Below are 13,708 nucleotides of genomic sequence, written 5' to 3' on the forward strand. Positions count from 1 at the left end.
ACATAACCGTTTCCGTTTTTTTCTTTCGAGTTTTCTCTGTCAAACTCTCTCTAATAATTCTGGCATTCTTCATGTTTTGTCTTCCATGCGAAGACACCAGAAGTGTCGACACATCGAAACACCTTGGTTTTCCTCTGTCTCCGACCAATGTGTTTTTTTCTATCATCTCTTCGTCACATGTTGAGAACTCTTATAATTATAACTACCTTTACATTTTTGCCTCCATTTATATTCTCCGTGCTGAGAGTAAATGTATTATCTGGAAGGTTCATATTGTATACTTGAGCTGTGTTTGGACTATAGATGGGTGTAGAATCTTGTGGGATTGAACTCTGTTTACATGCTCAGTTATATCTCTGGTTTTCTCCGATAGGAGTTGTCCAAGTAAGAGAACATCTGCAGACCTGGCATTGGTAAACCATTCATAAAATTCTCTCTCTCTCTCTCCCTCTCTCTCTCTCTCTCTCTCTCTCTCTCTCTCCCTCTCTCTCTCTCTCTCTCCCTCTCTCTCTCTCTACTCTCTCTCATCTCTCTCTCTCTCCTCTCTCTCTCTCTCTCTCTCTCTCTCTCTCTCTCTCTCTCTCTCTCATCCCTCACTTTCTCACTCTGTATCTTTTTTCTCTTTGGACTGGCATCATATAGATAGGCTGCTATAAAAATCAACTTCTTCGCCATTTTCCCTCTCATATATTTTCTGCTCTCCTGAAATAAACTGCCTCCCACTGGTCAGTAATCTGCAATTGTTTTTAATTCTCTCAGTTCAAAGTCTTAACGTTCATAACTTCTTTAGGCCATTCATAAATGAATGTAATTTGTTTATCGATTCATATAACTTATAAGAACCAGAAGGTAACACGTGACTTAACTCTCAACTCAGTAATGTCGAGTTCATTGCTCCTCGAGCTATAACTGGCTTACACTTTCGTCCAATCGAGACTATCTTTATTATACGTATCGGCATGACAATTATTTGTCATGTCTTCTATGAGGTTTCTCGATATTCTTTGATATCCTTCAATTATCCAAGCCTAATCAAATTAATTCGTCCCAGCAATGATTTTCATACTCATTCAATTACTCAGATATAATAACAAGGGTCATCCGGGCTAACAAAAATTTAATCGGGTCAATCGTAGGCTAATGTTGTGAATAATGAAAACATTAAAATGGTGTCCACTCACCGTTACATTCACAACTATTCCAGCAATTGATATATGAATATGTGTGTGTGTGTGGTGGGGGGGGGGGGTCTGTGTGTGTGTGTGTGTGTGTTTGTGTCTGTGTTCTTACATTCTTTTATAGGTTTGTTCTTTTGCTTGTTTTAGTCATTTGACTGCGGCCATGCTAGAGCATTGCCTTGAAGGATATTTTCTAGTCGAACAAATCTACCCAAAAAGACTCATTTTTTTAAGCCTAGTACTTATTCTATCGATCTCTCTTAAAAACCGCTAAGTTACGGGGACGTAGACTCACTAGCATCAGTTGTCAAGCGGTGACGGGGGGAACAAACACATACAAAACACACACACATAGATATATATATACATACATACATACATTACATATATATATATATATATATATATATATATATATATATATATATATATATATATACATATATATATATATATAATAAGGGTGAAAAATTGAATATTAATTTGATTAATATCAATTTAAAACCAGTGGGCCTAGCATATTGAAAAATCTGAAGATTCAGAAAAATTATATTACATACATATAAGAGGGATCCATTATGCTTGAAGTAGACCACCTATTGGTCTGACCACTAAGAAAAGATTGTTCTCAAGAAAATTCACCAAACACCAGAACGTAAGTGAGCAAGACAAATGAAAGGATACAAAATATAAAAATTAATCATAGACCGGTTTCGTTGTCTCCACTTCACTTGAGAACAATCTTTTCTTAGTAGTCAGACTATAGGTGGTCTACTTCTAGCATAAATGGATATCCACTTAGTGGTCATCCCTCTTATATGAATGTAATATATATATATATATATATATATATATTATATATATATATATATAGATATATAGGAGAGTATTGTAGTTCGCTTGAAGCATTGTGTATTGTTTGTAAAGAATAAAAAGTTTAGGAAGGTATAACAATGCAATATAGAACAAAAAATGGACTGTATACCTGTAGTAACTTGGTAAACATGTAGTCCGATGATATTTCGGAATTAGAATTCCTTCTTCAGATCTTATTTTCTGGAGTCTCTGCTATAAACTGCAAATAAGATCTGAAGAAGGAATTCTAATTCCGAAATATCATCGGACTACAGTTTACCAAGTTACAACAGGTATACAGTCCATTTTTTGTTCTATATTGCATTGTTATACCTTCCTAAAACTTTTTATTCTTTATATATATATATATAATATATATATATATATATATATATATATTATATAATATATATATATATATATATATATATACAGGTACACACACACACGCATATAAATATATATATATTTATACGACGGGCTTCTTTCAGTTTCCGTGTATCAAAATCACACACAAGGGTTTGATCGCTCCGACGCTATGGTAGAAGACACTTGCCTAAGGTGCCACGCAGTGGGACTGAACCCAGAACCATGTGGTTGGGAAACAAGCTTCTTACCACTCAGTCACGTCTGTACTTCTATGCTCGAAACGTCAAAACTCTCTCTTTTTTCACCAAGCGTCAAGCTAATACAGGTCTTGTGCACGTCGTCTTATTGTCCGTTAAATTTACTCGTTTATTTCAATTGACTATATATATACGTGTATATATAGTTGTGTGTGTTGTGTATATTATATATATATATATATATACACACACACACATATTATTATATATATATATATATATATACATATATATATATATATATATATATATATATATATATATATATTATATATATATATACATATATATATATAGTATATATATATATATATATATATATATATATATATATACTTTCCGTCTGTCTTTACGTTCTGAGTTCAAATCCCACCGAGGTTGACTTTGCCTTTCATCCTTTCGGGGTCGATAAATTAAGTACCACTTGCGTACGGGGTCGATCTAATCGACTGGCCTCCTCCACCAAAATTTGAGGCATTGTACCTTGAGTAGAAAAAAATATATATACATACGATTATTAATCCGTTTTGTAAGATTCCTGGAGTGAAATCGTGTTGTTGAAACAGATATTGTTATATTTCGGGATGGTCAGTCTATTTATTTATATATTTGTTTTTTATTTATTTATATATTTATTTATTTATTTATTTTGCCAAGAAGAACAGAATGGAGTAAGTGGAGCAAGAACACACACGGAAACGAAACAGTGACGAAAGATTTCCGGACAATGGACAGGCGTTAAAATAATAAAACAAGAATAGTAATAAACGAGTGAAGAAAAAAAATATATACATATATAGTGCGTGTGTTTATTTGGCAAAAACAAATAAATAATAAATAAAATGACCGTCCCGAAATGCAACAATATATATATATATATATATATGTTGTTGTACTTGGGGGATGGTCATATTGCCAGTTTAGCCAATAAAAACACACGCACTGTATATTTGGTGTTAATTTGCTTCAGCTTTATATTACATTAATCTTAATCTTATTTCGGCCACTTTCGTCACACTTCTGTGACCTCATCAGTGGTCCTTTGTTTCCTTCCTTCTTATGTGTGTCTCACCTTGCTAAATATCAGCCATTTTGTATTTTGTTTATATATATATATATATATATATATATATATATATATATAAACTTTTTTTAGCTACCTGTGATCTCCTTATATCTTCTACTCTGCATATGAAGATATGCATGCGTGTACGCGCGCGTGCACACCCATGGGAAAACTATAGATGCACAGTGAACGTACGCGCGGATTCGCGAATGTGTAGTTTTACTGTTAAGTGCTTAGTCACCAATTTTACCTCCGACTCTTATGTTCCCCTAATGGCTACAACCTTAATCTCCCATCTCCCTCTTTTTCTCCCTTCCCCCCTTTTCTCTTCTCTCCTAGCAAATCCAACCTAATCCCACTGCTACTCACCATTTCACTTCTAAAAATAATTTTCTTTTCTTTTTATTCTGTATAAACGTAAATATATTTACCATTGACAAAGTGAAATGACCCTAGATTAATATATACACAGCGACCTTTCCCTAAAGTACCCCCTCATCCATCTTTCTCCCTCTCCTTTTCTGTATTCTTTACAACTTCCGTCAAATTTCTTGCCAACCATTTTGTTTCTCCATAGATTTGTTTTTCATTTTGCTTTTATACTCCGTCCTTCCAGCCTTACTACTCATTTGAAGTTATACATCCGGTGAGTTAAGTTGGGATTCCTTAACGACAATGTAACCATATAATTAAGATATCCACGGCCTTGATGAGTATCAAGTGGAATAGCCCTCGTTTCTATGATTCCAATGCCCTGGGAGGGAGTTTGGTTGCTACATTTGCGCAGCAATAAGTACCAGATTTAAAACTATATATATATATATATATATATATATATATATATATATATATATATATATATATATATATATATATATATATATATATATATATATATATATATATATATATATATATATATTAATAGTTATCGCCAAGCCAACATGGCAGTCCCAAAATTAGGACGAAAGCTGCCGTGAATTAGCTCCAAGAAGCCATCGTCTCTAGCTAGCTATGTGACATATATATATATATATATATATATATATATGTATATATATATATATATGTATATATATATGTATATATATATGTATATATATATGTATATATATATATATATATATATATATATATATATATATATATATATATAATATATATATATATATATATATATATTTATATATATATAATATGTATGTGTATATATATATATATAAAAATATAATATGTATGTATGTGTATATATATATATATATATATATATATATATATATATATATATATTCTGATTATATGTCTGTGCACACGTTTGAATGTGGTGTGTGCCAGAGGGTTTGCAAATCCAATGGGGGTCTTAAAAGACATGTTAGGATCCACAATGAGCAGAACTTACTTGCAGGTATTGGTAGTGCAAATCAGAGGTGCAATCTGTGTGGGTGTTTTTTCAAAACACTGTCTGGTTTAAAAAGCCACATCAGACGCCATGAAAGGGCTAAGGTGTAGGTGCAGGAGGTGGTCAAACTGTGTTTAAGGAGTAGACAACCACCATATATATATATATATATATATATATATATATATATATATATATATATATATATATATATATATATATATATTTATATACATATATATATATATATATATATATATATATATATATATATATATATATATATATATATATATATATATATATATATATTTATATACATATATATATATATATATATATATATATATATATATATATATATATATTTATATACACACATATATATATATATATATATTTATATACACATATATATATATATATATATATATATATATTTTATTTATTTATTTATTTATGTGTTTCAGCCAAGTGGCTGCGGTCATGCTGGTGCACCACCGTGATTTTCACGTTCCTTGCATGGCTCTTCTCCCCCACCTGACATGGTCCAATCAAGAGTTTTGATGGCACATCTGGTGTATAAGAAAATTTGACACAACTGCCCTAAACTGCGTCTCATTACGAGCCATTGGTTCGTCTGGTATCGTGGAGAGGAAAGCGTCAAGTTTTGTCTTGAAGACTTCCGCATCCATGTCTTGCATGTCTCTCAAATGTTTTGGCAGGGCATTGAAGAGCTGAGGTCCTCTGAAACCGAGGCTGCTGCAGTATCTCGTTCTTATGTGAGATGCAGTGGACGGTACCTTTGGCACCATGCAGTGGCGACCCGTGCGGGCATTCCTGTAGTACTTGATACCAAAGTTTGGCACCAGTCCTTCCAGTATTTTCCATATGTATATTATTACATATCTCTCCCGCCTGCGCTCCAGGGAGTAGAGACCTAGTGCCTTCAGTCGCTCCCTGTAGTTCATCTGTTGGACTGTGGCGATCTTTTTTGTATAGTGCCGCTGAATTGCCTCGAGTTCTGCTGTCCGCTTAACACTGTGTGGTGACCACAACTGAGAGCAATAGTCTAGGCGGCTCAGAACAAATGTCTTCCATAGAGTCAACATGACTTTTTGATCCCTTGTACGGAATGTCCTCAGTATCCACCCTGCCAGTTGTCTGCACTTTGCTGTCAACTTGACAATGTGCATGTGAAATGATGCATCACTACACATGTTGATGCCCAGATCTCTTACTGTTTGTGGTTCTGGGATTGCAGTACCTCCAGGCACTGTGTATGCCAGTTGGGAGGTACTTGTGGTCTTGTAGCGCAGTACTTGAAATTTTTTTGCCTTGAACTGCATATTATTTTGCTCTGCCCACTCATATATTGCATTTAGGTCATTCTGCAGGCTTACAATATCATCAGGATTTTTTATTGCCTGAGATACCTTTGTGTCATCAGCATAGCTAGTGACAGTGGATCTCCGAGTGACCGTGGGCATGTCCAGAAGGGCCACTATGAACAGTAGTGGCCTCAGAACAGTTCCTTGTGGAACACCGCTCAATATTTGTGTTTCCCTAGATAGTTCTCCATTGGCTGCAACTGTCTGACTTCTACCATTCAGGAAGTCATGCAGCCACTCTCCTAATTTACCAGCTATGCCAAGGTTTCGCAGCTTGTGACATATCAAGCCATGATCAACTTTGTCAAAGGCTTTTGCAAAGTCGAGATATATCACATCAACATTTGAATGGTCAAGTAGCTGCTTCAGGACCCAGTCATAATGCTGCAAGAGCTGCGTGAGGCAGCTTCTACCTGGACGGAAACCATGCTGGGTCTCATTCAGCAAGTCATTTTCTTCTAGGAACGCAATCAATCTCCTTCTGACAATTCGTTCCATGACTTTGCTAATATGTGAAATCAGAGAGATGGGCCTGTAGTTCGCAGCCTCTGCTCTGCTTCCACCTTTATGGATAGGACATATGGTGCCTTCCTTCAGCTTTTTGGGAAGTTTACCATTTGCAAGGAAACTCTGGAAGAGTATCCGGAGTGGTCCTGCTAATTCTTGTTTACACGACTTTAAGAGGACAGCTGGGAAACCATATAATATGTATGTATGTGTATATATATATATATATATATATATATATATATATATATATATATATATATATATATGAATATAATATATATGTGTATATATGCATATATATATATGTATATATATATATATACTTGTATGTATGTATACATATATATGCATATACATATACATAAATATAGATATGTATATATATGCATATGCATATACATACGTATAGATACGTATATATATATATATATATATATATATATGCATGTATATATATAAATATACATATATATTTGAAGTCTTCAAAAAAACCTTCGATCCACTAACACCGTGTACAAACTCTATGCTTGGAATGACCAATTTTAAATACTATTGGAACTTACACACAAGGCACAGGAAACTCATATGTATACCATTCTGCTTCAATAATGGAACTGCAGATATAATATCCCTGCATATCTCATATTTGTTTTCATTCCTCCACTTCACTCTCTATTTCATATCTTCTCTTGAATAACCATTGCTTAACCATTTTCTCGCACCGTCTCTGATGAAGGGATATATCAAATATCCCGGAAACAGCTGTAAGACCTTCTCTTTATAAATGTTCTGAAACCTTTCACAGCCTTGGATTTTTATCTCATTCTGTTAATTATATATATATATATATATATATATATATATATATATACACACATATAATTGAAAACGAAAAGGAGAGTGGAGATTTATTAACATCCTAAACTTTTCTACAGCATATAAAACAATGACCAGCGTATGTTTCAATTGCAGCAACTACACATTGCACCGTATACAATTATGCATTTTAGTGGCTGCAGTGTCATCGAGGATCCATTACTTAAGAGATTTTCAAAGTGAACTAATTCAAACAAGCTTCTTACGTTCGTATTCAGTCGAAGGTTATAGCGTTACTTTTTAAATCAAATTGAATTCTGGTCTTATAATCACCTTTACTGGTATTACAGTTGAATCATGGTTTATAAAATGTTCATTCATATTACAACCAATCGTAGTAGTTTTGTCTACATTTTACTGTATGGAGTATATTATTCTTTCAGAAGGAATTCACTTATATTTGGGTTTATACCCTGATTTAATATCATTGTTGTTGTTATTACTAAATATATGCATATATATATATATATATATATATATATATATATATATATATATATATACATACATAAATACGAGATTTTACATATACGTGTATATATATATAGATATATACATATATATACATACATATCTATATACATACATATATATATATATATATATATATATATATATATATATATATATATATATATATATACACACACATATATATACATATATACACATATATATTTACAAATATACAAATACATATGTATATGTATATAATGTATGTATATATATATATATATATATATATATATATATATATATATATATATATATATATATATATTCATATATATACTTACATATATACAAATACATATGTATGTATATATATATATATATATATATAGATATATATATATAGTTTAGAGAAAAAAACACAATTATTGAATTCATCCACGAAAATCCAGTCACATATAGAAAAAAATCATTTTATTATTTTATTATTTTAATATTTATTACTTTGTATTTTTATTATAGGTCTTTTTAGTGTATTTACTTATTAAATGTTTCTATATGTGATTGTAGATTTTCATGGATGAACTCAATAATTGTGGGTTTTTTCTCTAAATCATATATTTATATATTATACATTGTGAAATTTAATTTAATTTTAATTTTGATAAATTGAATTAAATTGAATTTTTCCCTGTAAATTTAGATTTTTATCCCTAATATTATTATCATAATTATATATATATATGTATGTATATATATATATATATATATATAGATAGATAGATAGATAGATAGATAGATAGATAGATAGATAGATAGATAGATAGATAGATAGATAGATACACACACATAGATGTAGAATCTTGTATTTATGTGTATACACACATATATATATATATATATATATATATATATATATATATATATATATATATATATATATATATATATATATATACATATATATATATATATATATATATATATATATATATATATACATGCATGCATGTGTGTGCGCGTGTGAGCGGGTATGTGTGTACGTATGCGTGTGAGCGTGTGCGTATGTGTCTGTGTTGGTACATGTGCACTTCAGTGCTACAGAGGATGTAAAAGATGTGGGCTGTATCAGAACCGGCATCTGACCACGCAAACCACAAAAGAGTACCGTCTGTGCCCTTTCTACCATATTCCCCAGCCTCGCCAACACCAAAATTACCACGACCACCATGAAATTGATATTTCTGATTAAAATAACTGATATTGTAATTAAGGACCGGAATAATGCATAAATTAACGTAACAATAGATTTATTGGTGAGGATGATTTTTGCCGCGGTCGTGACGGCGGTGTCGGCGGCGGCGGTGGTGGTGGTGGTGGTGGTGGTGGGGCTGGTAGTGGTGGTGGTGGTGGTGGTGGTGATGGTGGTTGCAGTGATGTGTGATGGTAGTGGTGTATGCTTATATGGATGTTTAATGCTGGTGGTTGGGTGGTGATACAATTGATGTGTATTGGAGATAGTAATGGTAGTGGTACTAGTTGTAAGAGATTTGGTTATTATTTCTAGCAGACTGTCTGGTCGCCTCGGTCTGTATGCTTACTATTTCTAGCATGCTGGTGAGTCACCTCGCTCGCTGAGGTTACTATTTCTAGCAGGCTGGCTAGTCGTGTAGGGAATAGCTTTCATGGTAGAGGGATCATGTTATTATCATTGCTGTTTGGCTCATAGTCGACACTGCATTTACTGCCTGGCTTGTTGTTGACCTTGCATGAGCAAATCAATGATCAAAACATTCCAAATGATATTGTCCCATCTAGTTTTGAGAATACGTTATCCACTGAATGAGACTGGGCTTCATATAAACGAAGTCCAAAGAAATCATAATGGATGCCCATGCATACCAGCCTCTACTCTCCACACCACCGATGTTATCCAAGGGAAAGACAAAGGGGCCAATACAGCTTGGCACCAGTGATGTCGCAACTCATTTCTACAGCTGAGTGAACTGGAGCAACATGTAATATGAAGTGTCTTGCTCAAGCACAAAAGACACCGACCGGTCTGGTCCGGGAATCGAACTTACAACCGTTGATCCATACACAATCACTAACACAGTGTATGGTATATGAAATAAAATGGTCTTAGAGTATTCTTTTCTACTCTAGGCACAAGGCCCGAAATTTTGGGGGGGAGGGAGCCAGTCGATTAGATCGACCCCAGTATGCAGCTTGTACTTCATTCATCGACCCCGAAAGGATGAAAGGCAAAGTCGACCTCGGCAGAATTTGAACTCAGAACATAAAGACAGACGAAACACCGCTAAGCATTTCGCCCGGCGTGCTAACGTTTCTGTAAATATTCGACCTGTTCGGCAAATGTTTATCTAAGAACGTTTGGAAGTCATTTTCCTTTCTCTTTTTTTCTTTTTTTTTTTGCTAAGCTTGTCACGAATGTCGAGCTATTTTATTTTTATCTCCTTTATACTTGTTTCAGTCATCAGACTGCAGCCATGCTGGAGCACCACCTTGAAGCATTTTTAGTTGAATGAATGGACCCCAGTACTTATGTTTTTTTTAAAGTCTTGGTACTTATTTTAACGGCTACTTTGCCGAACTGCTAAGTTACAGGGACGTAAACACACCAGTACCGGTTGTCAAGTGGTAGTGGGAAAGACAAACACACACACACACACATACACACACACACACACACACACACACACACACACATATATATATATATATAAAAGCGGCGAGCTGGCAGAAACGTTAGCACGCCGGGCGAAATGCTTAGCGGTATCTCGTCTGCCGCTACGTTCTGAGTTCAAATTCCGCCGAGGTCGACTTTGCCTTTCATCCTTTCGGGGTCGATTAAATAAGTACCAGTTACGCACCGGGGTCGGTATAATCGACTTAATCCGTTTGTCTGTTCTTGTTTGTCCCCTCTGTGTGTAGCCCCTTGTGGGTAGTAAAGAAATAACACGCACATATATATATATAGCTATAATTAAAATTAAAGTTTAAGATTAGGCAACCAAGCCTTATTTTGGGTTTGTCCCTAGTAATGTGCCGGAAGAGCAAGTTCGCCACTACGTCTACCAGATGTTATCCCCGATAAATGGAGTTTAGTCGTTGAATCCACGTTAGGAATTCCTCGGTGCACGTTGCGTATATTCTAAATGATTGACACAGAAGACAGAGTGTACAGGAAACTATGTATCACAACGTTCGTTTCGGCATACTTCTGCACTTCTCCCGTTCGATTTCATTATATCCCCGCTAGAGAGTAGCGCATAAGTATGCTGAAAGGATCGTTGTGTTAAATAAAGTTTCTAGCACACTCTGTCTTCTGTATCAATCATTTAGAATATGATATGTATACATGTAAATTAAAAGAAAATGGAGATTTAAATATAATTTATTAACATATTATATTACAATAAATATAATATGAGTAGAATACAAATAAAAATATTTATTTATTGTATTTATTTGAATATTTGAATTTTTATTTTTTATTGTATTTTAAAATTATTGACCCTCACGTTTACAGACATTAACAATCCTTACATGTAATTTTGTTTGATATCGTTAAATATTTCCTTGAAGAGATTCATACCCCAAGATATGATTTTTTTTATTAATTCATTATTTGGGTATGAATCGAGACAACTTAATATTTGTATTTCTATTAATATTTGTATTTCTATTCATATTATATTATATTATATTATATTATATTATATTATATATTATAGTATATTATATTATATTATATTATATTATATTTATTGTGATATAATATTATGTTACTAAATTATATTCAGAATATGTCAATCGTAAATTTTCTTTTAATTTTCGTATATTGAATATATACCCTTTTGGGTTGTGAAAAGTTTTCAGTATTGGGCATTTACTGAAAAATCAGTACAAAATTTAATGTTTTTTCATCCTTATAAAGGAAATTGTCTTCTTTTGTATTGAATTTATTTCACACACACACACACACGATTTGGACCACCAAGAGCTGCAGTTAAGTTCTGATCTTTGTGGATCTTAAAATGTCTTTGAAGGCCTCCTTTAGATTTGTAGACCTTCTGGCATATATTGCATTGAAAAGTATGCACTGATATATAGGCAGAATAGTTGGTGGAATACATACATATACACGACTGACTTCTTTTAGCAAGAAAGGTTGCTCTGATTTCAAAGGTTAATAAAAACAAACACATGAAGATACAAGAAAAAATGATGCTCTCCACTTCAGGCTATGGTGTGTACTATCTGAAACAGAAATAAAAATGGCATTTAATAAACTTCATAGAAATACAAAGTCTTTTCATGTATCTTCAGGTGTTTGTTTTTTATTAACCTTTGAAATTGGGGTAACCTTTCTGCCGCACCCTGTATTTCTCATATACAGGGTGCGACAGAAGTAACACCCTTTTTGCATTTAATAACTTTTATAGTATATAACTCTTTATAAAGTAATTTTTTTTTATTGAACACAAACTTATTACATTACGAATAATAAACTAATGAAAAAATCGCAGAAGTTTTAGGAAATAAAACAAGAAAATTAATTAGAAACCAGAAAACTCAAATACAAAAGGGCCTTACTTCTGCCGTACCCTGTATTGTAACTAACGAAATGCTTAGCGGCATTTCATTCGTCTTTACATTTTAAGTTCAAATGTCTTCGGGCCCGACTTTGCCTTTCATCCTTTCGGGGTCAATAAAATAAGTACCAGTTAAGCACTGGGGTTCGATATAATCGACTTACCTCCTCCCCCGAAATTGCTGGCGTCGCGCCAAAAATTGAAGCCAATATATATTAACTAATGTGTTATTTCCTTGTTTAAGAAGGTAGAGTGTGATTTGAAATAGCATTCGCCGTTATTTCTAATATGTCGTGATTCGCGGTGGTGGTGCCGGTGGTAGTAGTTGTAGTAAGCAAAGGGAGGGTAAAAGAGGGTGGTGGTGGATGTAAGTGGTAATGCATGCAAATCGGTGAGTGTATGTAAATGTTGGGATGTGCTGTATGCAAATGTTTGGCGCTGATGTATGTGAATGGGCGGTAGAAGTGAATGAGAAATCTGAAGATCGGAGTTGATAATTGCCATTAACTAATATTTGATTAAACGACCATTATTTCAGATTTTTTAATGTTTCTAGGGTCGTGTCTGGCCTTTTTTCACTGAAACACCGCCAGATGTGGTTGAATGATATGATGTACGATGTGCTGGGAGGTAAGGGTCTGGGATATATATATATATAGGGATGAGGGTGGGGCGAAGGTGTTTCTAATGTATGAGGTAAGGTAGTGCTGAAGTGGTGAAGGTAGTATGAGGTGA

The sequence above is a fragment of the Octopus bimaculoides genome, chromosome 28 (genome assembly GCF_046866305.1).
Source record: "Octopus bimaculoides isolate indiv1 chromosome 28, ASM4686630v1, whole genome shotgun sequence".
Taxonomy (NCBI): Eukaryota; Metazoa; Mollusca; class Cephalopoda; order Octopoda; family Octopodidae; genus Octopus; species Octopus bimaculoides.